Below are 25429 nucleotides of genomic sequence, written 5' to 3' on the forward strand. Positions count from 1 at the left end.
GATGGGGGAGACAGGAAGAAACATGGGGCTCACCTACTCCCTCTTCCTACCCCACTCAACTGGGGCTGTTACCACTAAGCTTCTTCACCCACTTGGCCACAGGACTTAAAAAAGTTGTTGGTATGCATAAGACACGTGATGCCTTTTAAATCCTGCACAGGATATTTCTGCCTGCTGCTAGACTTGAAATTTTTTTTTTCTTAATTCAAGAGCTGCCCTTTAAAATTTAAAAATCACTCCTAAAAACAAAAAACCACACCCGGCCCACAACCTAAGTTTTGTGCAGCAGGCACCTACGTCCTCATAAAAGCCCTGAGCTGTGCTTTATAACATGGGTAGAAGTCTAAACATCGTAAAAAACAGCCTAAATTGCCAGATTGCCCAAGCCTCTAGTAAATCACCCTTCCAGATGGGCTTAGAGCTGCACGTAGAGCCCCACTAGTAGCAACGGGTCACCCTGCAATTATATTTCACTCCTCAAACTCAAACAACATTTTATGAGAATTATGCTCAACTGCATTAAAGAGGCACTTCCAAAGTTTACCATCACCCTGTCATTACCAACAGTTTGATTTTTCATTCAATTAGTCTTCCCCTGTGCAATTAACTTCTCCCTCAAAACATGGCAGAGGCCGGGATGGACAATTTCTTATCATAACTGCATCCCACCTCGGTACTTTTCATTGCTATAAAGGCTGTGCTTGGGAGAAACACAGTGCATTACAGTCTGCAAAACACCACTGAACAATTTACCAGGGAAAAAAATAGTTCATGCCAGGAGAGCCTGGGGAAGCACTCAGCCCCTCATCCCCTCCACTGCTGACAGGGCAAATGGTCAAGAGTGGCAGGGGTGCCCCAATGCAACTTTAGTCCTTCTCTTTTTTGGCGTGGACACACAAGGGATCTACATGAGACCTGTCCATCCTCAGTGGCTGCTGTGTGGCAGTAAACCCAGGCACCACTGCAGTGTCTGGTCTGGCTCTGGGGCAGGGCAAACTCTGCCAGCAATGCTCCCACACAGAAACCCCTCCAGCTGCCCCCCAACCAGCAATGTGGGCAAGGCTGGCAACCACATACTGGAGACAATTTTCATTTGGGTTTTTTTTTCCCCCCCTGCTCCTTCCTGCTCTTTCTGGCTTCCCCCTGCTCCTACCAGAACTGGCAGACTCCTTCCCCATCGCCATCATTTCAGAGGCAAGGACCAGACCCTCACCTCTCCCCCACCGAGGGAGCAGACTTTTTAGCTGGATGATCTGAGGATCATCTGGCAGTTGGGTGGGAGACACAGGCACTCCTGCTGCAGGCCCCATAGATGCTGCACCCAGACATTCTGAGTTTGCTCAAGAGGCCGCATGTCCACAGCCAGCCACACACTTTGCCACATTTATTTGCAGATGAGGCAAATTTTTACTGCCCCCTTTTTCAAGAAACAGGCTGGGAGATAAATTAAAGGACATTCATTTCAGCCTTTTGATCAAGGAATCAAGTGCTCTGCTCTGAAAAAAAAAAAAAAAAAAAAAAATTTCCTCTCTATGGCAGAGACTACCCTTTCTGATGGAGGGAAATCATGGTCCCTCTTGCTTCTATCCTGCACCTGGAATAAGGATACCTTAACTTCATCCAAACTGAAAATTACACCAAATTTCAGGCAGTTAACATAATTCCACCATCTCGCAGCCAAGGCACTATTCACACCACAAAACAGGCAGAGTTCCCCTTGCCTTTCTCAGTTTCAGCACCCTGTGCCTGAAGACAAAGATGGCAAATATCCTATGCCAACTGACCAGGCTAAGGACAGTCAGCCCCCAGATAGCCAGAGACAAGACTGTGAACCATGGGGTGAATCCTTGTCACCCCTACTCGAGGGATGCACTCCCCCCACGCCACTGAAGTAGCACAGATGCAAAAACACGGCATCTCGTGTGCGGAAGCAGAGACAGGATTTGCTCATCTCAAACACCTCTTCCTTCTGCTCACCCTCCCAAACCTCCCTGTCCACACACAAGCTGCTCGTGGGGGACAACCAGATCCAAGTGAGTAAACGAATGCCAGTCTATCAAATCAGTGAGAAAACTATATCCTCTCACTGGAAGATACAGTAGATGATTTCTCATCTGCCCAGGATTTTGGCACTCACTGTTTTTATCAATTGCACAGAACTAGGAGCTGGGAACATGAGGAGAGCAGCCCCTCTGTGCAGCACAGAGACAGAGCACAGCTTTTATCAGCGTTTAACTCTCTCGCGCTAAGTCAGAGGAAGGAAATGCTGCCTCCCCCACAACAATATTTTTTAAAAAAACAGCCACCTTTCCTCTTCAGAAGGCCCTGGCCAGGTGTTACACGCTCTCGACATCAAGCTAAGGCCAGGCTGGCTAATCTGTAGGTTCACTCGTTAACGAGATAAAGGATTTCAGTTCGGTGCCGCAGCCGGGCTGTGGAAGCTGTGGGCTGGAGGAGCTGCCGGCAGCTGAGTGTCACTCCTGGAGGAATGCCTGACCTTTCCCGGGGCTTTGATCATGCTGCCTCACAGCGTGAGATAACCAGCCCTTTGCAGAATCCGGAGGTAATAAAAAAAGCAGCTTTGAGGCCTCGTGTTTTTGCAGGGAAATACTTACCTGTGTCCCCAGCACGCTGCCCAGTCCCCACCACCGTCCTCCCCAGATTTCAGCCACTTTACAGCCAAGCCCATTGCTGTCAACTAAGGGAATCACATAAAGCCCTCAGATGAGAGTTTTTAGCTTTTGTTTAATTTCTCTTAATTGAAGAGGGTACTCGTGTACTGTTGTTGGGGAGAATACAGAGACTCAAAAAAGAGCAGAGCAACAGAAGTAAGGTCCCCAATTAGCATGTGATTAAGCTGTAAGCAGGATAATAGCAGGAGAAATTTTGTATCTTATACAAACAAGATAGCAAAAGAGATAGATAAAAGCATAGAAGGGGAATCAGCTTTATCCCCAGCTCCCCTCTCAACACTCAAGCCACACAGAAAGGAGTGGATTTCCTGAGGGTTGTTTGTTTGCTTGTGATTCCTTTAAAGGTGGGTGTCTTTCTCAGGATAGTCCAGGATGGGCAATTTAAACAAGCCAACGTAGTACCAGGCTATGAAATACTTGGAACCCGGGGCTGAAGGTGCTGAATCTGTAAGTGATAATTAAATCAGTCTTGAATACTTCCTTTAATGAGTCTACACAAGCACCTCGTCCACCCAGTCTGCTTTTGGTTACCAACCTAGAGAAGTTTGCATGATCTCAGGCCAGGGGTGTTTTTTGTTTTGTTCTGTTTGGGACCTGCAGCACAGTCTCTGAAGTCGGAGCCACAATTCCTTGATGCTCTCTGCAGGCTGTATATGAGGCACAGGGCTCTGCAGCACTCCTCATCTGCAAGCAGGCTGATGCCAAACCGAGCAGACCTGGATAAGTTACCCCTCTGGGGGGGAAAAAGTTGTACTCAGCTATGCTGTCTTCCTCACGGGGTTAACTATGTAGATTTCAGATGCAAATTTTACTTTAGGGCAGGCTTTATGGTATTAAGAGTCTCTTTTTCAGCCTTCTGAAATTTCATATGTATACATGCTAGAGCTCTCTCATCTCTCTTAATTGGGTTTTGTGGAATTTCAAGGCCCGGGGGCCAAGAGGGGAGGGCTGCTGATTAAAGCACGCCATGCAGAAGTGGATGCAGAAGTGTTGCACAGTAACAGGAGGGAAACAATTCCTCTGAGCTACCTGTCTCCACGTGCAAACCCCATCTGCCACTCGGGAGGAACCCCATCTTTTGCTGGTCTTCCTGAGGGTGCAAGGATGGCTCCTGCCCTCTGCAATGGCCACTGCAGGGAGAATGTACAGCCCTGCTTCTCCGGATGTGCAAATCGACTTCAGAAGTTTAGAGGCAGCTACATTTGTTTATTTCAGTGGAAATAAACTAGTGTGCCTGTGTCCTCACTGCAGACCCGAATGGGCCTTCTTCCCACAGTCCTAACCATGACTTAGACACTTCAGGACCATTAAGGAGGAATTAAAGCGTATTTAATCTCCCTTTATCCCTTTTCATAACCCAGCACGTACATGTGTGCCAGAATTTGTTAGGCTGTGATGTTTGAACTGATGACATGTCTGTGTGTCCCCACAATGAGAGCACAGAAAACACCCATTCCTGCATTTGGCCAAACTATCTCTCCACATACAACAATTCAGTCCAGGAGCCTGCTTGCAGCAGCTAAATACAGATATTCACACACCCATTATAAATGCAGTCTAGTTTCATTTTTAACCCACAGGAGGGTGTGGAGGGAGAAAACATCAAAGCATGGACACAGGCTACCCTGGCATTCTGGGTGTGCAATTTTATCTTCCCCTCATTTCCCTCCTCTCCAAACCAGCTGCTGCAACTATCATGATGCTTGCCCTCCGGCCAGTAGGCTGGAAAACTGGCTTCCAAGGCAGTCATTAATCTCTCCCCATTGCTCAGCTGGCACAGGATTTTGCTTAGATCAGAGAAGTCAGCTCCGTGCCCTCTGAAGCACCAGCGGCAGCTCCCGCAGCCGTGCACGCTAGGCACCCGCCGGCCCCGCTGCCTACGCCGGCACGGCCTGGCACCGCTCAGCCTGCCGCAGCAGAAGGGTCACCACGTATGGAATGAGAAGGGTAAAACCCTAGCACTGTAGAGCACTGAAAGAGGAACTTTGAATTATATAACCCCCTCCTGTCAGCAGTGACGGTGAAAAGAAGCGCTGTGCAACTTCGGGGGAAGATGTCTTGGCTCGGAGCTAAGTTTAGAGGCTGACTTCTTGCACAGCAATAGCAGCAGAGAGTAGCCCCTACATATGCAAGTTATGCAAGTGAAATGAAGATGCACATAAACCTTTAGCAGGAGAGCCCAGCTCAGCAATGCTACACTCATCGGGGTTCAACCCATCTGAGGTAACAGGGCTGGAAATACACAGGGGTGCACAGTATGCTGAGCACCAGCAAGGGCTGCTCCAGCACAGCCAAGCTGAAACGAGAATAAAACAGGCTCACAAAGTATTACATGCACCACTGCAAGTTTGTTAGGGAGATAAAGCAACAAGAAGTATGCTTTATGTGATTATCACCTGGAACACAGCCATTTTACTGTCCCCCACCACACACTGCACTGTCCCAGCAACTTCTGAGGCAATGTTTGACCATGTACCCCGAGTCAAAAATAGTCCTTACAGAGAATACTTTTTTCCTGTGTTGATGGGATGATTCATACCAAACTTGTCATATCCTCTCAGTAATACCACTCATGTGCCATTTTTAGAGGGGAAGAAGGCAGCCCACCAAGACCCCATGAATACAGACCTAAACCTGCATTTGATCTGTCAGTAGTACTGTAGGTTTTCCCAAGAAGAAACATGCAGGAAAGTTTTTGATCTTCCTTAAAGCACCGCTTATCTCAGCTTTTGTTTGTTTTCTGTTTTTCAGGTGTGGGGTAGTGTCTGATGTGAAAGCCACCCACTGTAAGCTATCTAGGCAGTGAAACAACCATCATAAACCACCACTGGAACAAAAATAGCAGCACCTTTCTCTTCCCTGGGCACAGGCCACATGCAAGACAGTGCTGACAGCATGTGCAGCTACAAGCACACTTTGCAGATCACAAACTCAGAGGGGCTAAGCATGGGTCTCCTCACATGTATCTTCCAAGCCACTTGTTAGGGAACCACCAAGTGCTTCTGGATGGCTCCAAGAAAAGGCAGCCTTTCCCTAACAGCTGTGGAGCAGAGAGGAGTAGTCCCCCAAGGCTGCTTGTGGGTTCAAACTCCAGCCTGGCCCAAGGAAAGCAGCCACCTGCAGTACTAGCAGATGAGTGAGCACTTAGAGCAACACAGTTCCCAACCACAGCAAGCTGAGCCTTCTCCCACTGCCCAGGCCTTCCTCTTCTCACCTCCTCCTTGCCGTCTAGAGCAAGTGCCAGTCCACAGCTAGACACAGGACAGGGTGCAACAGCAAAGGTGCCAGATCCTGACTTCGAATGGGGAGACTGGCCTGAAACGGATTTATATGAGGCTGCAGGTTAAACCAATATTCATCCGCACTTACGGCTCAGTCCCTTTAACTGCAGAGCAGGCTGGCCAACCACAGCCACACCTGAGCTTAGAAGAGAGGTTTCCAAGTGGCTACTGTTCTCCTACCATCTTTGGGAGAGAAGAGAAAGAACAAAACAACCCCGCAGCCAGGTAGAGGAAGAAGCTCTTCCTGAGCAGGAGGCAGCAATCAGCTGCTATACCGCCTGTTCTGCAGCAGTCAGCCGGGTGAGCATGTGGCACACGGCGCCACTGATGTGCACCACATGAGCTCCCCATCCCCAGCACATCCTTCCTCACTGGGAAAGGACAGAAACCCCCGGGACACCCAGCTGTGGGGTCTGTTGCTGAAATCCCGCAGGGCTTCTGCTGAAAAAGGCACTTAAAATGCACGCTAAAAATAGAGCCTGCACTGATGCTATATTTAGCAGGAGGGTGCACACTTTCAAAAAAAGGCTGTCGTCCTCCCCAGCAGCAGAGCGAAAGCAGCCAGGCATGCCCCTGGGATGGTCCTGCATTCCAGCCCTGCTGCAGCGGCACGTGCTGGCACCCCAGCAAAAGCGTGCCTCAGGAGAGCCACCTATGGAAATGTGAAGACAGGGTGCAGGAAACCATTTGCAAGGTCACTGGGTAGAGGCTACATCCCATAGAGGCCAAGAAGGATGCAGGACCCTAGACCTCCCTGCGAGCTGTGCTGCTGGCCAGTCCCACAAATGGATGATTCCGTCCCTGTGCCAGAGTGTTTCTAAGTGCAATAATGAGCATCAGGTTTTTCATGAAGCACTTTACGGATATGTTGCTTCACCCAGGCACTGGGAGAGCCAGGCACGGCCACTGAAAACTTGTCAGTTAGCGAAAACGCAAAACCTCCTACTTTGGCTGTCTAGCCAAGTGTCTGTCAAAACCCTTGAGTAAGTGTCTCTCAAGTAAAGGGCAAAACGCTCATTCCCTGGCTGGACTACTTAGGCTATGGGGCAGATCCAGAGCTGACGTGACACAGGCACCGGTGTCTGCATTGGCAAGCCCAAAGGGGCAGGTCGGCACTTTCCACATTTCGTGCTGGGTTTCCTCTCCCCCAGAACAAAGCTGAGGGGACGTGCAGCGCAAGAGAGGATGCCACGTGGTCCATGCAGATGCTGCATGAGAAAAAGTGCCACCTTCTCCTCTTGACTTGCTGAGCCCTGTGGGGTGGCAAGACGTGGCAGGGGGTGTCCCACCTCCGGGGCCCAGGAGGAGGCACTGAAAGCCAAGCTTCTAATTAAGACCACAGCTTTGGTTAATTGAGTCCAATTCACCTGTGACATGAAGAGTCCCAATCCCATCAACAATAATGGAACTGCATCGGCTTACACCAGTAATGACTTCAAATCAGTGGCATAATAAAGCTAATTCCATACTTTTCCAGGTCCGGCTGATGAGGCTGCCAAGGGAGAGCAGGAGACAGCCTTCCTCCCTCAGCACCAACACCTGCTCGAGCTCTGAACAGCCCAAGGGTTGGAAAGACAGGAAATGCAAAAAATAAACTAAGTTTCCAACAAGGCTAAGGCTTAGTTTTAACGCTGAAGTAGGTGATCAATTTAACACTGAACACAAGGTCACCCTGTGCAAGTGCTGATGACAAAGCAGCACTGCCCACAACTACTTCCCAGGAGGAGGAACCCTGAAAGGCAGCTACAGGTTTCCAACCTGGGTGTGCTGCTGAGCCATCCCACCAAGCTGAACCCACCAGCTCGGGGCACCGGGGACAGAACTTGTGTCACATGCTGGATAGCACCTGCCGGGGCGTGGGAAGGAGCTCCTGAGAGACAGCCACGTGCTGGCAGCCCTGAGGAGGAATGTGGAGAAACATGGAAGTTACCCGATGTAGGCAGACATGCAAATCAGCAGCTGCGGGGCCACACCGACAACCTCCTAATTGCCTCGGCAACCTCCTAATTGCCACGGCGCCCCCAGCTCTCTCGGGGCAGGGACTGGGAATAGCCAGGAGGAGCTGCAAGGAGCGAAACCCTCCCACGGGAGCAGGGGATGCGCTGCCAGGTCGGTGCCGCCCTGGGACAGCCCGAGTGCCCCGAGGGATGGGAACGGCCCAGCTTGGCCCCCGGCCGCCCCACACAGGCCACTGCCTTGCGCACACAAATTTGTCTCTGCCTCCAGCCAAAAAAAACTAAGTCGACACTCTTTAGAAGAGACGCGCATTATTTTAGAGCAGTCAAGTTATGACTGGTCTGATTTCCATAATACACGCTCTGCAAACATCTGCCTGTTATTTAAGGCTCTGCTCCACTGGGACAGAACTTAACAGGGCAGATCTTTGAGCCGGTGTCCGTGGAGGACTCCTTGCTGCCGGAGACATCCCAGGGCAGAATTGTGCCCAACAGGTCAGGCCGGTCACTCCTCGCTCCCGCAGCCACATCCAACTTCACGTTTCTGAGCCCTTCCCCGTGCACCCACGGATGCCCCCGCTCCCATTGAAGGAGGGCTCTGTCCCGCTCTCTGCCAGAAGCATCTGCTCATGCCAAAGAGCCAGTGTCATCCGTCAGAAGACCCAGAGAAGTGTCCCTCATCATGGGCATCTAGCAAATCATCTGGCACCTTCAGGTCCTCTGCCGTGTTTGCAGGTTGGCTGTTGAAACCTGAGTGTCCCAGTTAGATGAAGTTAAATGCTGCCCTGAACAACGAGCGTAGCTGGCAAGAAAGTTATCCCAGCGTTATTAGACTGCTCCCTCCCTATGAAGAGACCGCAAATTAGTGTTTACTTTAGAGGCCAAGTAGGCCAGCTTTGAGAAACTGTGCCTGCCTGGCCATCCCACAGGTTTCCCAGGGGCTCCCTGGGGGCTCCTCAGCACACACCTCCACGCCATGCCCCTGCTCTGCATTTAGCCCGGGCTCCATCCGAGCCTGACACAGCATTTAGCCACTGGTTTTATTCCCTGTGTGCTGTACTGGGAGAGCTGAAACAACCGAGCCTCTGTACTGCAGTGAGTTGACACAGGCTAAGTCAATTAGCTGCTATTGCTGCCATGCTCAGCTAGGCCAGATCAAAAGACAAAGAAAGAAAAGCCTCACACTGAGAGGAACCAGGTCCAATCAACACATTTGTCTTCAATACTTCAATCAAAACATTTGAAATGGGAAAGGGAGATGGCTGATGCTTCCCAAAGCAACTAGGTACAAGCTTGCTTTCCTAGGGCTGGAGGGGAAGAGGGGCCCGGCAGACCATTGCAGTTCCCACTCACCTCTGCTCCAACCTTTACTTCCATTCAACAAATTCTTGATATAAACACACAAAAAAGCAAAATATATTCCATAAGTTCAAGCTAAGGCACTTTCCATTTCAGAGCGGGCTGCTTAAGCTCTGTAAGTCTCCTAGTTCATCCTGACTCAAACCAACACTCTTTGCAGCTTGTGCATAGCATTCTTCAGGAAGGACACAAAAGATCACAATGCACCACAGGCCTCGCATATCTTCCTCCTCTGGGCAGATTTATTATTTTGCAGATCTCTGCTCTGTATCAGCCATCCCAAGGAGCGCTGGTCTCTTCCTACTGGGTTTTGCAAAACTACACCAGTCAGCAAGCATTATATCCGACACCAAGCATTGTGAGTGCCAAGCCCATTTTTGCCTCCAAAAAACATAAAATGCGTCTTTTGAGAAGCTGACAATTACTGAGGGTAAGGCTTCACCTACAGCCGGACTGAAGGAAATCAGAACTGGTAAAGGACAAAAGCAGGTCTGCAGCACCAAGCAGTAGCCCTGCAGCCTTCAGCTTCAGTTTGGCTCCTTGTGCAGCCGCCGCTGTTGAGAGGTATCATGCCATGCTGCTCCTCACTTCAAAGAAGACAACCAAGGAGAACTATTAAAGCAATTAAAAAAATATTATCTGAAGGATGTAATCTACCCAGAGATGAATGGGAATAATTATCTAGCTGCAGATTTTTATGTGGTTTTTTTAAGGCAATAACTGTCTGAACATTCATTCTAAGTAGTTACCTACAGTAACTTCCACCTTATTGAAATGAGAGACTAGAGATACAGGTTTTTTTTCACAACGTGGGCCATGTATTCCATACCATATTTCACAGTAACATCTATACTCACTAACCCTTTTCCCATTCAGTTCACAATCCTATAAACACCTCTGTAGCAGCTCGTGCAACTGTTCACGTAGAAAAGAGTGCTTACTGTTTTTCTCAAAGCAATGAAGGCAACAGTTCAACAGCCTGAAGTGAGAAGATCCAGCTCCAGTTTACCAGGCAGCTGTCTGAAATCGCCCCCTCAAATTCTCAGTGAAGAGCAAGACCTAACATCAATAACCTTGCCTCAGCATTCTTTAATCTGCATATCTTGAACCCCTTATTCTTCCTCTTCTGCTCTGTTGCCCCACCTCTAAAATGGATATTATGCCACACTGTAGATGGGGAAACAGGCCCTGAGACACCAACTACTGAGCTGAAGTCATGCATCAACAAGACTTCCTGAAATCCTTTACCAATCCGTTCATTCTGGGTATTTTTGAATTCCAGGAATTTTAGAACCTAGGTCTATTATTCACTTTTTTTGGGATAGATATGTTTTCTGTAGCTATTACTTGAAGTATTACCATCTCCTGTCTGCCTCTTATATGTGCCCGTGGCCAGGTATCAGCAGCAGCTGTCCTGATCCGGGGATGCTAAGAGACACTTCGAGCTCCTCCGGACAGTACACAAACACGTGCTCACCCCTACTATAAACACTCCAAAAGATGCAACAGAAACAGGAAAAGGTCAAAGCCAACAGATCTCTTTTCAAATAAGGCATTTTTTGGTTTGATTAGACCCCTGAGATGTCAGTCCTGAAGAGACACACAGAGGGATTTTGGTCACATATCACAACACTGAGGTGCAATGCTTTCCTCTTTATATGTTAAGGCTTAAGCCACATATTGATTCAATAAAGACAGCTAACTGAAATTAAAATTCTCATGAATCAGCTATGAAAATATGTTAAAGAACTCAAATCAATTAAAAAAAAATATATTTTAGAAATTCCTTTGTAATTTAAATTTATTGGGAGGAGGGGTGGGGGAAGAAATAAACCCAGAAGAAAACAGTTTTACTTCTTTTGAGATCATGCGTCTTTCACCAAATACTTAAAAAGAAATCTCAGTTCATGTAATAACAAGGGATTTTTCAGAGTCCTTGATTTACTGTTGAAGTCTGCAGTGAAGTTTCATACCTTGAGTGAGGTGCAGCCTAATCCCTGCACATGATTACATTTAGGAGTGAGAGGGAGGTATGCAGGGAGTAGGGAGAAGCAATTTTTATTGAAGACAACGCTTCAGGCAGCCCTGGAGCAGAGTGGATCCAGTTTGAAAAGAATTGGCAACCCTAAAACTTTTTGATAAGATAAAAATTCATTGATGTTGGCTCACACTAGGCCCATTTCAACTCTGCACTTGTCCTCTGTGTTTCCTTGGCATATCTGTTCCTTTCCTCTATCTGCTTTAGCATAACTTTATTTTTCTCTTTTATCTTTAGCTAACTGCACCCAGGGACTGGAGGGATTGATTTTTTGTTTTGACTTATTGTTTGAAGATCTGTAACTCAAAGCAGCTTCTTGCGCCTCTGATGTCTAAGCCCGAGCAGTATAAAAGGTAAAGCTCATCCTGTGTACCAAAGTGAGCAGGGATACCATTTTATAATCAGTCATCTGTGTTTTATTTTGCCTTTTGGGGAGGAAAACTATTTTGAGACTTTATAGGCAATAATACTTTAAATAAATATTCTCATGGCAGATACTGCACATGCCAGTTCCCTTTTTAAAGACAGACAGCTATTGCTTACCACTCAGGGGAAGAAAAAAAAAAAAGTTCCTAATTAAAGGAAGCCATTATACATCAGAAGATATTTTGAGCATCACGTCACACTACCAACAGCCTATTGCAGCCAAAATGTTACCATGCAAATGTAAAAATGCTCTCGCTCAGAGATGCGCTGCCGTGAGGCCAGCAAAAATCCCCGCTGGGAGGGGAAGGCAGGAGCCGGAGATGCGCTCCTCAGCGCTGCTCCTCGTAAACAGCCGTCGCTCATTGCCACGTTTAAACCACGCCGTCCCGAGACACGGAGGCATGGAGACGGATTTCTGCTTGCTTCCTCTGCCTTCTGAGGGCCAGACTCTGGAGCCTTCTCCTTTTCCCAGGCAGTTCTTCCCTCCCCCAACGCCCGGGCAAAAACGCCTCTGGGCTGTTTTAAACAAGCATCTCCTCAGGACGTGGCGCTCGGGTTTCTCACTGCACATGCACACTTCTGTATCGTGGAAAGCCGATAGTCACGGCGCACACGGACTTTGTTTATGATCGCCGGTCTCTGCTATTCCCTGAAGTTGCCCAGCTTGCTGAAATATGGTTACATATGCAAACATTATCTCCCAATTGTAACCTCATTTTCTGCTCTGCTGGACAGCGTGACCAGCATTTGTCATCTTGCCGCCCCCGCCCGCCACATCATTCATGTGTCTATAATTGTCATCAAGATGTGGCATGTCAGCAGGACTCCCGCGTCCGCTGCTCCCCATCTCCACGCAGTCACTCAGGTAACAAACCCATAATCTCACCCTGTTTTCATGATGGTTGAATTACACATAATTGTTTCTGCACAGTGATTGATTTCTGCCTGAATAGAGACCTCTGCCTTTTTTCAATGCGAGCGAGTGGCAGCCAAGTCTCTCCATCTAGGAGGAGGCAGCAGCCTTTGAAGAGATCAAAGCCAAGGCCGCGAGCAGTTGTGCGCCCTGGGAATATGGAAAGCCTTTATGCTCTCAACCCCATTTCCAACATCATGTTGGATTGCAGCTGCATTACATTCTGCCAGCATTCTTAATGCTTTTAGTATTGACTCTGACATCACCGATAGCTGTTTTAAAGTAACAAAAGCTGAAGGATGACTTATTTTCACAACTCCGTAATTGGAACATGCAAAGTTAGGGGAAGGGAGCATTTGTTTTTAATCTGAGATACAAAAGAAAGCACAGAAAATTATATAAGTTCCCCAAAATTAAAAACACGTTTTTCATATGGAAAGAACAGAGGGGGCATTTTTATAGCCTAGACCACACAAAATGAACTGATTATGCACATGCTTTTTCAAGCCTAAAGGCTGAAGTAAAAATACGATTGGGCAAGCGAGTCAAATTGGGAAAAAATATTGTGACTCACAGTACGTTTAGTGACTTTTAGCACCTGATGCAAGGGAAAATAATGCAGACGCCCCGGCTGTTGTTTGTCTTCCCTCTGCAGCTCCTTGTAGCAAACTGACAGTAGTTCACTTATCTTAAACCAGACACACAGCACATGGCAAACACTAAATCTCTATTAATTATCTAAAAAGATAAATAATGACCTAAAAGTTTTAAATACTGCGAAGCTTCATTTAAGCCTCCCTCTCCTCCAGTCACATAGACAATTCTTGGGCTGCCTTTAAACTATTTTTGCCACAATATTGTTTTCAGGGGCATCGAATGCTCCCACACTACTTCTCTCTCCTCATCTGGTTTTGCTGGTGAAAATGAAAGTAAATCTCTATCAAGAAAAGACTGTCCTGAATTTTAATTAAATGTACATCTACATTACCCTGAAAAAATATTTCCAGGGAACTTTAAAAACCTATCAGCAGAAAGGAGGGAGGATAAGGAGGATGTAAAAAGCAAGAGCCCAAGAGGGCACAGCAGCTGAACCACTCTGTGTGGGTGTGCTGCCCAGTCTGAGCACCAGGGCAACTCTGACAAATATTTTTATTCATGGTAAAACCACTGAATAGGAGCCTTTAAGAGCAGTAATTCTGAAACGTGGTCCTGCCGCTACAGTGTGCGGAGTGGTGAGGAAGGAAGAATGTGCAAATAAAGCATAAGCTGTAAAGAATTAAACATTACGAGCACCCATGTATTAGCAATAAAAATAATTTCCTCTTAGCTGTATCGTTTTTGTTCTGCTGTACTAACACTCCTTTCCTCCCCGTAGTCATTAAAACCCCGACTCAAAGACAACAGCAAAGGAATCTGGCCTCCCTCCCTATGGACACAGAGCTTATGTTCCTGTCATTTCAAGGCTGGGAAAGTGTCTCATTTTCACTTTGACTGTCCCTTTACACGCTAACCATAGTGAGGCTGAAATTAGAGTGAAACGTAGCAAAGCTCTTTTCCAAGATGTAAAAGTGTATTGTTTTTTTAGTATCAAGACAGAAGTATTTTCTGTTGTAATCCAAGGTTTTGGAATTTTTCCTCCCTCTACTCTCCTGCCATCCCCAACAAATTTACTGCTTCCTCTGCACAGCCTGCTTTTTAAAATCAGGACTAATTCTTTGTGGCTCTGGCATTCACTCTGATAAGCGGAGGGATGCTCATAAAGCAACACAGAAGGAAGAGTGGCAAGATACGGGGAGCTGAAGCCACCACTGTAAACAGAGGGATCTGCTGCCATTATCTGCAGGACAGCTAATTCAACTTCTGCCTATCCCACAAGGAGTCTCAAGTATCTGGAAACGAATGCCGGCCTCCAACAACTGAGCAAGTAACACGCATAACATTGCAAAGGTCTCCAAAACACTCACCACTATGAAGACACAGCAGAAAAATAACTTTTACATGATGCTGCAACCCTACCTTTCAACATCAAGCCATTACTATGATGAAAAAGTATGTTTTACTGTAATTACTGCTAATTTTTCCCTTCCGGGGACTTTTGTGTTCATTTACAGAGGATTCACTTGCTACTTGATACTTTTTCTCGAAAGCTTGCTCCTGTTTTGCAGCTATTCAGTGAAACTCAGGAGACACTATTTAGCCCATAAGAGGCACCTGAAGGCTGTCTCCAGGTTTTCACCCCGTGCAGCCCACTCCGTAACCTGCACAGGCAGCATTCTGTACCCAAGCAGAGGCACAGCTTCTCCTCATGCAGGATTCTTTGGTAACCACATTAGTGAGAGTCAGCGGCCCTGACAACCAACCTCACCGGCTCCTGAAATCAGAAACTGAAATCCCTTCAAAGCAACTACCGGCAGGACCACAACAAGCGGAGTTTTCAGTTTGGCTGTGGTGCTGGGGACCTTGCAGCCAGCAGCTGTGGCCACAGTGTGTATCAGCTGTAGCTACGGAGGTGTGAAGAAACAAAAGAAAATGCCACAGATGACCCGAGTAACCTGGCAGTGCAATGGCAGCGGGGCACACCGCTTAAGAAGCACAGACAGGAAGCTGAGAGCTGTGCTCCAGCGAACACGGCCTGGCTGCACTATAGTGCATTAAAACAGAAGATATTTCAGGATTCCCTGGAAAAAGTTTAAAGCTTCCAGCTGCAAATGAGCCGGCGCCTCCTTTCAAACCATTCTTCCCACCAGAGGCTGCAAAGGCACAGGGTATGGACATCACTGAGACCTTGGCAGGTGCCCACCACGGCTGGAAGAGGAACACAGATACCACTGCTGCCGAGACGCCATCCCAAAAAGCTGCTCTGAGGTCTTCCCATCCCCACAGTAAACAACAAATGTCCCAGCAGGCCGGTGCCAGGGCAGCTGACAGAGAAACCCTGGCTGGTCATTCCCAGCACATTTTGTGCAGGAGCTGTGAATCAATGGCAGGTTCCCAGGAGAGGGAGCGCACCGTGCTCGTTATCTAATTGTGTTTGCACTGAACTTCTGAGAGGGAGGGAGACAAAAGTGGGGGATGAAAATAATGATGCTGAGGGCAAACAGCCTGCTCCCCTGCAGGGGAGAGAGCAAACAGAAAACCAAGTGGGAAGATATGAGTGCTGTTGTGTGGCAGGGAGGGAAAATGAGAAAACACAAAGTCTGTTTTTTGACAAAAACCTTTTTTGGTGGGATAGTTTACTTAGGCCCAGTTTTGCTTTTATTTAGAAATTTCAGGAGATTGTTTGCTCCTTCATTCAAAGGCTAGGTATGAAACACAGCCACAGCCAGCACTGACACAAACTTTCTTCCTATCTGCACTGGCTTTAATCCTCTTAGTTTCCCTCTCTCCACCACACACATCTCAGTTTTTACTTTCTCAGAACCCTCGTTTGCTTTCATAAAAAAAACTAAAACCAAAACCAACCTAAGAAACATATGTTTAGAAGTGAGCTGTCTTTCAGGTGAATTCTGAAGTGAACTCAGGAAATATGATTTTGTTCCCACCTCTGCCATCGCCTTCCTCTAAGACTCCGAACAAATGTTGCTTCTTCGGGTCCTCATTTGCAGAAGTCTCCTCCCAGACTGTGCCTTTGGTTTTGGGAGTGGAGTGGGGGGAAGCAGAGGACATCCACGCACACACACACACACACAGCCCAGCGCCAGCGTGGGCGCCAGGGATACCTCCCAGGAATCTGCCGGCAGTCACTGACACACCGCAATTTCCACGGGTCACATCCTCACGCTACACTCTAGGTTGGGCAATTATACACAGAATTTACCTATTTCATGCTTAATTGCACAGGCACAAACTTTTGCTCCAGCCTCGAAACAGCTACAACTTACCAGCAGCACTTAAGTTACCACAGGCACGTCTGCCAGTCCTGGCTTAGCCTCCTAGGATCAAATCTCAGCCACTGGCTAAACCAGCCATCCCCTCCTGGGAGAACGCAGCAGAGGAGAGAGAGGAAGCGCAGGCAACACAAGAAAGGCCAGCGTCAGCCCACGGCTGACTCGTGAACTGTGGGATCCTGGGCTGTGACACGCCACCTCCAGAAGAAAAATGCAACACCCACCTGTAGGCTCTTCTGCAGACTGAACCTGGAAAAATAATCTGTCCACTAGATGTTGGCCAGAGAGTTTCATTTAATGGAGGAGGGCACTTTTTGTGCAGTAAGCATTACTGCGTAACTATCCGCAGTATTTACTTGGAGTCGTGGAAGACAAGCTTCACAAACTCACCGCTGAGATCTCCTCCTAGGAAATCTGCCTGTGCTCCAGACACAGGGGTTTCTGAACTGGCTTTGATTCAACCACGTTTCCTGACTGAATATTTATTGTTCTGCCCTATTAGCCTGCATTATTCTCACTTACACACTTATCCTTGGAAAGAAAAAGCAGTAAAAGGAAGGATTTAAAGCGTCAAAGAAAGAGGGAAAGCTCCCTACACAAGTTGTTTTGGAAGCACCCTTGAACTAAAACATGTTTCAAGACAGCGTTTTGACCAGCTCTCCTACGGTCTCTTAATATTTCCTCATTACAAAAGTATGAAGTCATCCTCTTACAGGTCATTCTGATAAGAAGATTATATTTGCCAGTTATAAAAAAAAAAAAAAGTGTTTGCAATATTGCTGTCAAACTGTCTGGGGAGTCACCTAATAAATAAGCATTTTCTTAAATGTGGTTCTCCTATTCCAATCCTTCCTTCTGAAGATTTACATCTAAAACAGGATCGCTGCATTATTATCTTAGAAATATCCTCAAAATAACTGAGATAGGAAAAAAAGTCTCAACAAAACCTGAAAAATCCACACACTTAAGAGCTAAGCTTTTAAAAGTTTTATTTCTTTTCTTTCGCCTTTAAATCCAGCACAGCTTTCTTTTCTTCCTATAGCAAGAGTATATAAGACACGAAATAAAGTGCAAGAGAGGTTTTGAGTAACAGCTTTTTCAAATCCAACTTGTTCATTTGAAACTTATTTTTTCAAGCTGAATTTCAGTTGTGCGCAGGAGGCAATCGGGCAGTAAAAACCAGACCAAAATACAGCTCAGCATGCTACTGTCAGAGGGCAGCCAAACAAGAGGCATTCTAAGGGGGTGAGCTATTTTAATCACTTGAGTTTTCAAAAATGTATTCCAGTTTGTGTGATGTATGGCGTATTTCCTCAGTATCCTCACCGGCTCTCCCAGTGCCAGCTGGGTGAGCTGGCTGCTCCTTCCCGTGTTGATCTCCAGCGAGGGGACCTGGGCCTGCCTCTGCCTGCCCCATCACTCTGGGCTCCCACACCGGACCCTTGCTCACCTCTGAGCTCCCGCCCCACTCCCAAAGCTCCCTGAGGCTGAACCTGCACGTACGTTTGTATTTGGAAAAGGAGGACCCAAGTGTAAAGGAGTTTTTACACTTGGCAGGGCTTAATTCACATGCAGAGGTTCTGGGGAGGAATCAGCCTCCCCTGGTTTGGAGGGGTCCCTGCACTGGTCACGCCCAGCTATTCTCCTGCTTCACCTCAACCTTTCTGCACACAAGTGTTCCTTCAGTTTAAGATACAGAAGTGCTGCTGACCAGACCACAAGGATGGAACAAGCTGCCACAAAGCCTGAATTGAGGAGAAGGCAGAGCTGTGAGAACGAAGCTACTCTGTAAAAACTAATTGAAGAAGATGTACAATGGAATTTTGCGGCATGGGACAGAACATGGGTTGGTGGCAAGGACTTTGCTCACTGTGAGTGCAAAGGGGAAAGATACGAAACTGCAGTGAAGGAAACACAGGACTGGCAGTGAGCAAAATAAAAAGCGAGGAAAAACACAATTACCACTCATAACTGCAGCTTCCTGAACCCAATACAGCGCCACTCAAACTTCAGAAAGGAGAGACCCTCAACAAATCACTGGATTGTGGCATTTAAACCAAGTAAACATATTTGTGTTGCTGGACGGAGTTTATCTGCGTTTTAGCACATCGGCAGGCTAAAGGCCTTCTCCCAGATCATGCTCTGCGTTTGACACGCGTTGACACCTTTAATCGTCACCTCCACATTGTACCTTTTTCATGCTAGACAAAGCTTGCCAATGGAAGACTTGATAGGAATGAAGAAAGATCAAGGCAAAAAGATATGCCAGAATTGTGGAGAGACAACAGACGGTCACAAAGATAAGCCTCTGAGGCAGTTTTGAAACACCGAAAAAGGCAGAAAACTGAAGAAACAGAGCCTTATAACATAGCTAAGTGACCAGTTACAGAGAGAGAGAGGTCTGAGCAGCCAGTGTCTCTAGGATGCCTACTCAGAAATATAGAGCCTACAGGGATAGCATTTTAGAGCTCATCACTCTCCACCCTTGAGCCAACAAAACTGCACAACAAAGGTTCCATGATCCCTTTCCCTGGTTTTGTGTACATGATGAATCAAACAATTTCCAGAGTGGTTTCCTTTGGATAATGACTGCAACCCCATCCACACCTCCATCCAAGTCAGCTAAGGTGAAGCTGAGCTGTCGTCAGTATCCACAGGATTCCAGCACCGTGCCTTCCAACTCTGCAATCTCACTCCTTGTGCTGACGCTGTGAGGTTCAGTGCAGCTCCCACAAGTTCCAGGTTTCTCAGAGCAGGGCCACTGGATATATGCAGTGCCTGGCACTGTGCTGGACATGCAGCACCAGCCTGTTTCAAACTATTTTAAAGCTTCCCCACTCAGAAAGCAAGGAGGGGAAAGGAAAAAAAAAAGAGGTCACACAATCAGCTTTCTGCTGCTCTTTCCCAAAGCAGCATTACTAGGGCTGCCTCGGACCACCAGCACATGCCCATGGTACCCTGCTCCTTTGCAGCAGCAGCATTGTCAGAAGGAACCTCACAGCAAACACTTGCATGAAGTCCCATGCTCCCAAGGGACTCCTTCCCCTGCCCTGGTCCAGGTGAAGCAGACCTGCCCGCTGACTCGTGCGGCACCGTTTGAAGTACAGGCTGGAGTACTGGAAGTGCTTGGATAGACAGATGCCTTTGGGAATTAACTGCTCTCTGGCTTGCTTAATAACTCCTAGCTAAAGCAATTCTCTGGTTTATGTGTTACAGCTGGTGACAGCACTGCACTTACTTTTTAAGTTGAGCTGCCCATTTTATAAATATTCAATCAAAGCCCCGTAACTTTACACTGTAATTTTTGCTGACTAAGATCATCCCATTGATTTTCATGCCTCAACCTTACCTATATCCACAGCCATTTAAAGAAAATAAACAATCGTTGAGTCGACCTTTCAGCACCATGAAAATTCTCTTCTACACAAGGGATTTGGTTTAAGTCCTTCATCTCGTTCTGAAGCCCCAGCAAGCAACACCACCATCAGAAACCACGGAAGGCCAGCCACTTTTCCTCACGCAGTTCAGGCCCCCTTTCCTCCCCTTTAGGAGAGCAGGCAATCCCTGATGGATTAGCACAGTTGGTGTACATGTTAACTCCCCACTACACTTTTAGCTCAATCCCAAAGATTTAATGAATACATTTTTATTTAAGTGCTCGATCACTGTCTCTCTGAGAGGACAGATTCTTTTGAAGTGGGAATCCCAAACTAAATAAACATATCCACAAGATCAAAGTCTCAAATATAGATTAAGCTATTCTGGACGCAACTTTCTTAAGCAAATCTAATGCTTACGAAGGGCCGGAGCAACAGGGACACTAATCCCCAAGTGCCCAGGCGGCAGCAGCACGGCAGGCAGCCGTGCCTCGTGCCACCAGTGTCCTGCAGAAAGAGACCAAACCCAGCAGCCAGATGAGAACTGTCCTCATGCCAAACGTGTTCTGCATCCAAAACCAGCTTGGAGAGAAATGCCTGCTATCCCATACGGGGCACTTTGGGGTAAATGGGAGCCATACACGCACAGCTGGAGTGTCACAGCACACAGCTTCCCTGCAGCAGCAGGGAGGACACAAGATGAGGACAACCTGACTCGACCAGGTCAAGGACCGACTGCCTGGCCTCCAGCAGTGTCTCCCTTGAACCAGACAGATGCTGGATCACTGTCCATCCACGTGAGAGCAGCACAGGAGTTCACAGCAGGACACACACACACAGACCTCACGCCGCAAAACGTTTGGTGTCCATCTTAAAACAAACTCTTGCACGTTTGTCTCTTTGTCTTCTTGGGAGACATGGTGTTTTACTACTAGCAAAACGGAAAAAAAAGCACATGCCTCTGATAGGACTTCAGAAATATTAACCAGCAGTAAAATGCTTTTGTGTGGGTTATTTCCTTCCCATATCAGGAGGCATTTTTGCTAACTATAAACAGAAGTTAAGTACTCAAGAGAAGCCAGGCCTGCGGTACCCAGGCTTTTCAATGCCTGCAGGCATGCAGTGCTGCAACTATCTGGAAAAAGCCTTTTCCTCTTTTGATGCCTGAACCTGTGGAGCTTCAGGCTTTCTTCTTGAGCCATATCCTCCTTGGCACTTGCAGCCCATAACAAGCTATTCTTATTAACATTTTTTCTGGGCTGGGATTAAGTTGGAAAATAGACAGGAATGACATTTTGCTTGAACCACTTTAAAAAAGTAAGCAGCAGCTCTACCTCTTAAAGTTTATATTGAATGAGCTCCTAGATACATAGAAAAAAGGGATGTTTAGGACATAAACACACACAGGTATTGCTACACAAAAGCTGCAACTTTGATGATTTGCAGTGGGTGGGGTTTTTGATAACGCCTCTGGCTCAAGCCACACGCACAATTGCTGCCTCTGCACCTAGACATCAGAACATTTTGTTTTCCCCTTGCCCATTCACAAATACATAGATTTGCTAATTACATCAATGTGATAAGGAGGAGGCAGCAAAAGCTGAAAACGTGTGTTCTCTTCACCAGTATGTGCCAAAGATCACGGTAACAATGAACTCTACACCTAAGACTGCCTGGAGCTCTGACCAAGCTTCAGACAAGGACAACCTAGAGCCACTGTGGTAACTTCTTCTGCCCCCTTTTCCAAATAGAGGATTCACCTTATTAAATGGGAGAAAGAAAACACCACCAAAACTTATCCCATGACCATTCACATCTTGGGTTTATGTTTCACAGTGGCCTGACTTGTACCTTAGACTGATGAGCCGTGATTGCTTGAGTCAGAGCAGCTGAGAGACACGTTCGCAGCAATGAGGTGCCACTACTAGGGCCGAGCAGATTCCTGTCCTTTCCCGGTGCTGCCATTTGGCACGACTCACCGAGCTCCTCAGAAAACAGTGCTAAAATTCCTCCCTGGGCAAATGCTAACACACTCCGTCAAGTTCTGCTTCCGTACAGCCAGGAAGCTTTGTGCTCCTCTGTGCTCGATTTCAAAGTTATTTAAGGAGCTAACCGGCATCGTTCGAGTGCACTGCGAAGCCGTGCGCTGCGCGGGGAGAAGCTGCAGAGCTTCCGTGCTGGATGAGCAGCTCTGGCTCGTGGAGCCCCTCAGCTGCCCGTCTCCTCAGGCACGGGTCTGGGCTTGTGGAGGGAAGAGAGACATCTGCGACAGGACCGCAGCTGCCCAAGGCCCCCAGAGCATCCTGCTCCCATGCCAGCTTGGGAACCTGAGCAAAGCTTGCTGGTGGGGGATACGGGAGCAGGAGCCCAGCCACAACTCCTGCTCGGTGAAAGCCTGTTTCATATTGCGCCAGGGAGGTTTCAGCTGACCACAGCTCCCAGCAATTCCCTACAACAACTGCATTGTGAGAAGAAGCAAATTCTCAGGAAAAGACAACGCAATGAAAAATCAGGTTTGTGTCCTTCTGCAGCTCCCATACATTACCCTTGGGGCTCCGGAATTTCCCCACAAGCAAGTGAATCAGCCCGTTTTCAGAGGAACAGAAGATGTAGCTAGGGAAACAAAACCCCCTCACTGAGGCTCTGTAGCCACTCATTTTTGCTATTCCCACCCACATCCCCCCTTCTGCCCCTATTATCCTCTGAATCTCCTGGGACATTTGCTCTTCAAGATGGGAACTAACTCCATACCCCCCGCCGTGCAGAAACACACAAAGAATATCCAAAATCTGGGCTTGTCCCGAGCTGTTCCTAGCAATCCAACTCTCCTGGAAGAACTGCTTGTCATTTTCAGATATGCTGCATTGTGCCAGTTGCCATAAAATGTTGATACATTGTATCCTCTGACCTATTTAACACATCCAGTTGCTACAGACGGGCAGTTGAGCCGGAAAGAAAGAAACCAAACCCCAAGAATGCATAAGAACAGACAAAAGGCAGGTTGCAGAAATCCCCTATCTTTCCATAAGAAGTTTATTTTATGGAGAATGAGAAATAAATCCAAAATTATCTTCTGGATGAGTTTACAACATGGAGAAACGATCCTTCTTCAGTCACCTCCTCTGTTCCCACGTTCCCACCAAACAGTCAAGAAAGTTTTGCCACCCCAAAACTAGTATAGTTAACCAAGGAAGAAAACCCACAGGTTAGAAAACAAACAGCTGTCTCCATCTCCCGTCTTCAGAAACCACCAAGAGCTATCTCGAGCACACAGGATGCACATTCACCAGGTGCTACTGCGGTCTGGTGCCATCACACACCACTTCTCCTGCAGCCACCCCAAGTGACTGCTCTGCTGTGCTTCTCCACTCACCCACCTATCTGATAAGAACACGTACTGCGGCTCGAGGCTCCTACCTGAACTTGCAATTAACACTCTCCTGCTCCTACTAATACAACTTGGAAATAGCAGGTGAATTGCCAGTAAAATAAGAAAATTAGAAGAAAAAAAAAAAAATGGGGGAGGAGAATGGGGAAGACAAGACCTCTCTAACAACAGTAGGTTTCAGAAGATTCTAAATCCTTCTCAAACACCCTCTTCCTTCCAAATGCTGCACTGAAATTACACTTCCATTTTTTTTATTATGGATTATTAGGCAAGTTGTGTCTGACACAAGATTTGTACTTTTAATTTTACGAAACAAGCTTCTAAAGCATTTGCCTTTTTTAAAAAAATTAAAGGCCTTTTTTCCACACACCCCCCCCCAACATATGGTGACAAAAGTAACTTTTTTGCCTTTCCAGGAAAGCTTTACTCTCCCTCCTCATCCATGGTCCTTGCTCTGCGTCTGGACGCCATTCCCCAGGGGCGCAGCCCCGGGGCAGTTTGCAGTCAGCAGGTCCTTCCAAGGTGGAAAAAAACATTCAGTGCCCCAGGGCGCCTTTTTAATCCCGGCTAACACCTCCAGGCAACAGATGCATCAACAAGAAGCGTCTTTGTCATGCAAATAGCAGGGCGCAGGTACGCACCAGGCACAAATGGCCGGGGACTACCGACACCCCAGGGGAGACCTCTGCCTCCAGCCTTGCTGATCTCAGCTGCTCCTTGCCCCCAGCCCCGGCACGCCGCCCTGGAAAGGCGAGGCAGAGCAGACCTGGGGGGCAGCGGCCGGGACCCCACGGAGGCGAGCGCGGCGCGGCGGAGCCGTGGAAAGGCACGGGGAGAGCGAGCGTGTCACCTCCCGGCTGCCGCGTTTTGATCTCGCGCATTAAATCCCAACTGTCAGCTACGGGCCTAGCAGAGATTACAGTTCAATTAAACAAAAAAATTATTTAATAACTCCAGCGTGTAGCCTTGTGGTTAAACTGAAAGAACTCCAGGCTTATGTCAACATCGCAGCCATGCAACAGCACTGTTTTATTGAAATAGTGGTGCTGCTGTAACATGCAAGAGCGGCACTGAACTAAATTAGCCCCTCAGATGTTCAGCAGGCAGCTTTACAATTAAAAACAAGATGCGTTTTCCCCCCCTTCCTCCCCTCCACCACACCCACAAAGGGCAGTTCCTCAAGTACCTCAGTCAAGAGCCTCTGCAAGATGATATGCTGAGGGCATTGATGCCAGGTCTGTAAAGAGTGGCAGCACCACAGCATGCATACATGGAAAAAATCCTCAGTGAATAATTAAATTGGGTTTTGTTATTCCAAGCCATGCACCGGCACTCAGGACCTTCTTAGGAAGGTAACGTGGCAAAGAGGGGGTAAAAGAAAAAAAAAAAAGGTCTGAAGTTTCCTAGTCCTCCAAAGATCAGGTTTGAGTCTTGATGCCATCTTGAAAATCTGCATGCTTTTCCCTATGATACATCCAAAAGGAAGTTTTCTGTAGAAAAACGTTTACAACAACAAATATCAACAGACTGTGATCATCATGCTTCACCCTAAATGGCTGTAGGCCTCTGAACTGGAATTTATGCACAAAAAATCCCACAGCTATAGAAAGCAATATATTGCATGTGTTTTTGCATCTTTCAAATGCAGATCCATGTGTTTTCCAGTACCAAAGCACCCTGTCATTTCAACTGCAAATATACACTAATTTAACATGTTTTGCTGCTGTCAAATTACCAGTACAGATCAGGACCCCTTCTTTTTGTTTTTGGAGTGAAATGCCACAGTCCTGAATAAAAATCAAGAACCTCACGGAGCAAAACAAGGCCATGACAGAGAGCCAAGTAAAAAAATTTAAGAGCCAGCAAGAGGGAAAACTGCTTTATCACAGGGAAGTAACAGCATCCAACTTCTCCTATCGCACGGCACGCACAACAGCAGCGGCATTTTTCCAGCAGGATGCCTACAAGCTAATTGTTTCCCGCTCCACTCCGGTTCTACTAATATAATTTCCACAGCTCATTTTAACACTGCCTCTCCATTGCTCTATATGTATACCGAGAGGCTTACAAAAATAAATGGGAACTGACTATCCAGAATTAAAAGTACATTAA

At 47.2% G+C, this 25429-nt stretch overlaps 1 protein-coding gene across 8 annotated transcripts in view; it reads right to left on the bottom strand.

The window, feature by feature from the left end:
* LEF1 (lymphoid enhancer binding factor 1) overlaps positions 1-25429 on the bottom strand; it is a 70449-nt gene that overhangs the window by 41582 nt on the left and 3438 nt on the right. The window lies entirely within an intron of this gene.

The sequence above is a fragment of the Hirundo rustica genome, chromosome 5, assembly GCF_015227805.2.
Source record: "Hirundo rustica isolate bHirRus1 chromosome 5, bHirRus1.pri.v3, whole genome shotgun sequence".
Lineage (NCBI taxonomy): Eukaryota > Metazoa > Chordata > Aves > Passeriformes > Hirundinidae > Hirundo > Hirundo rustica.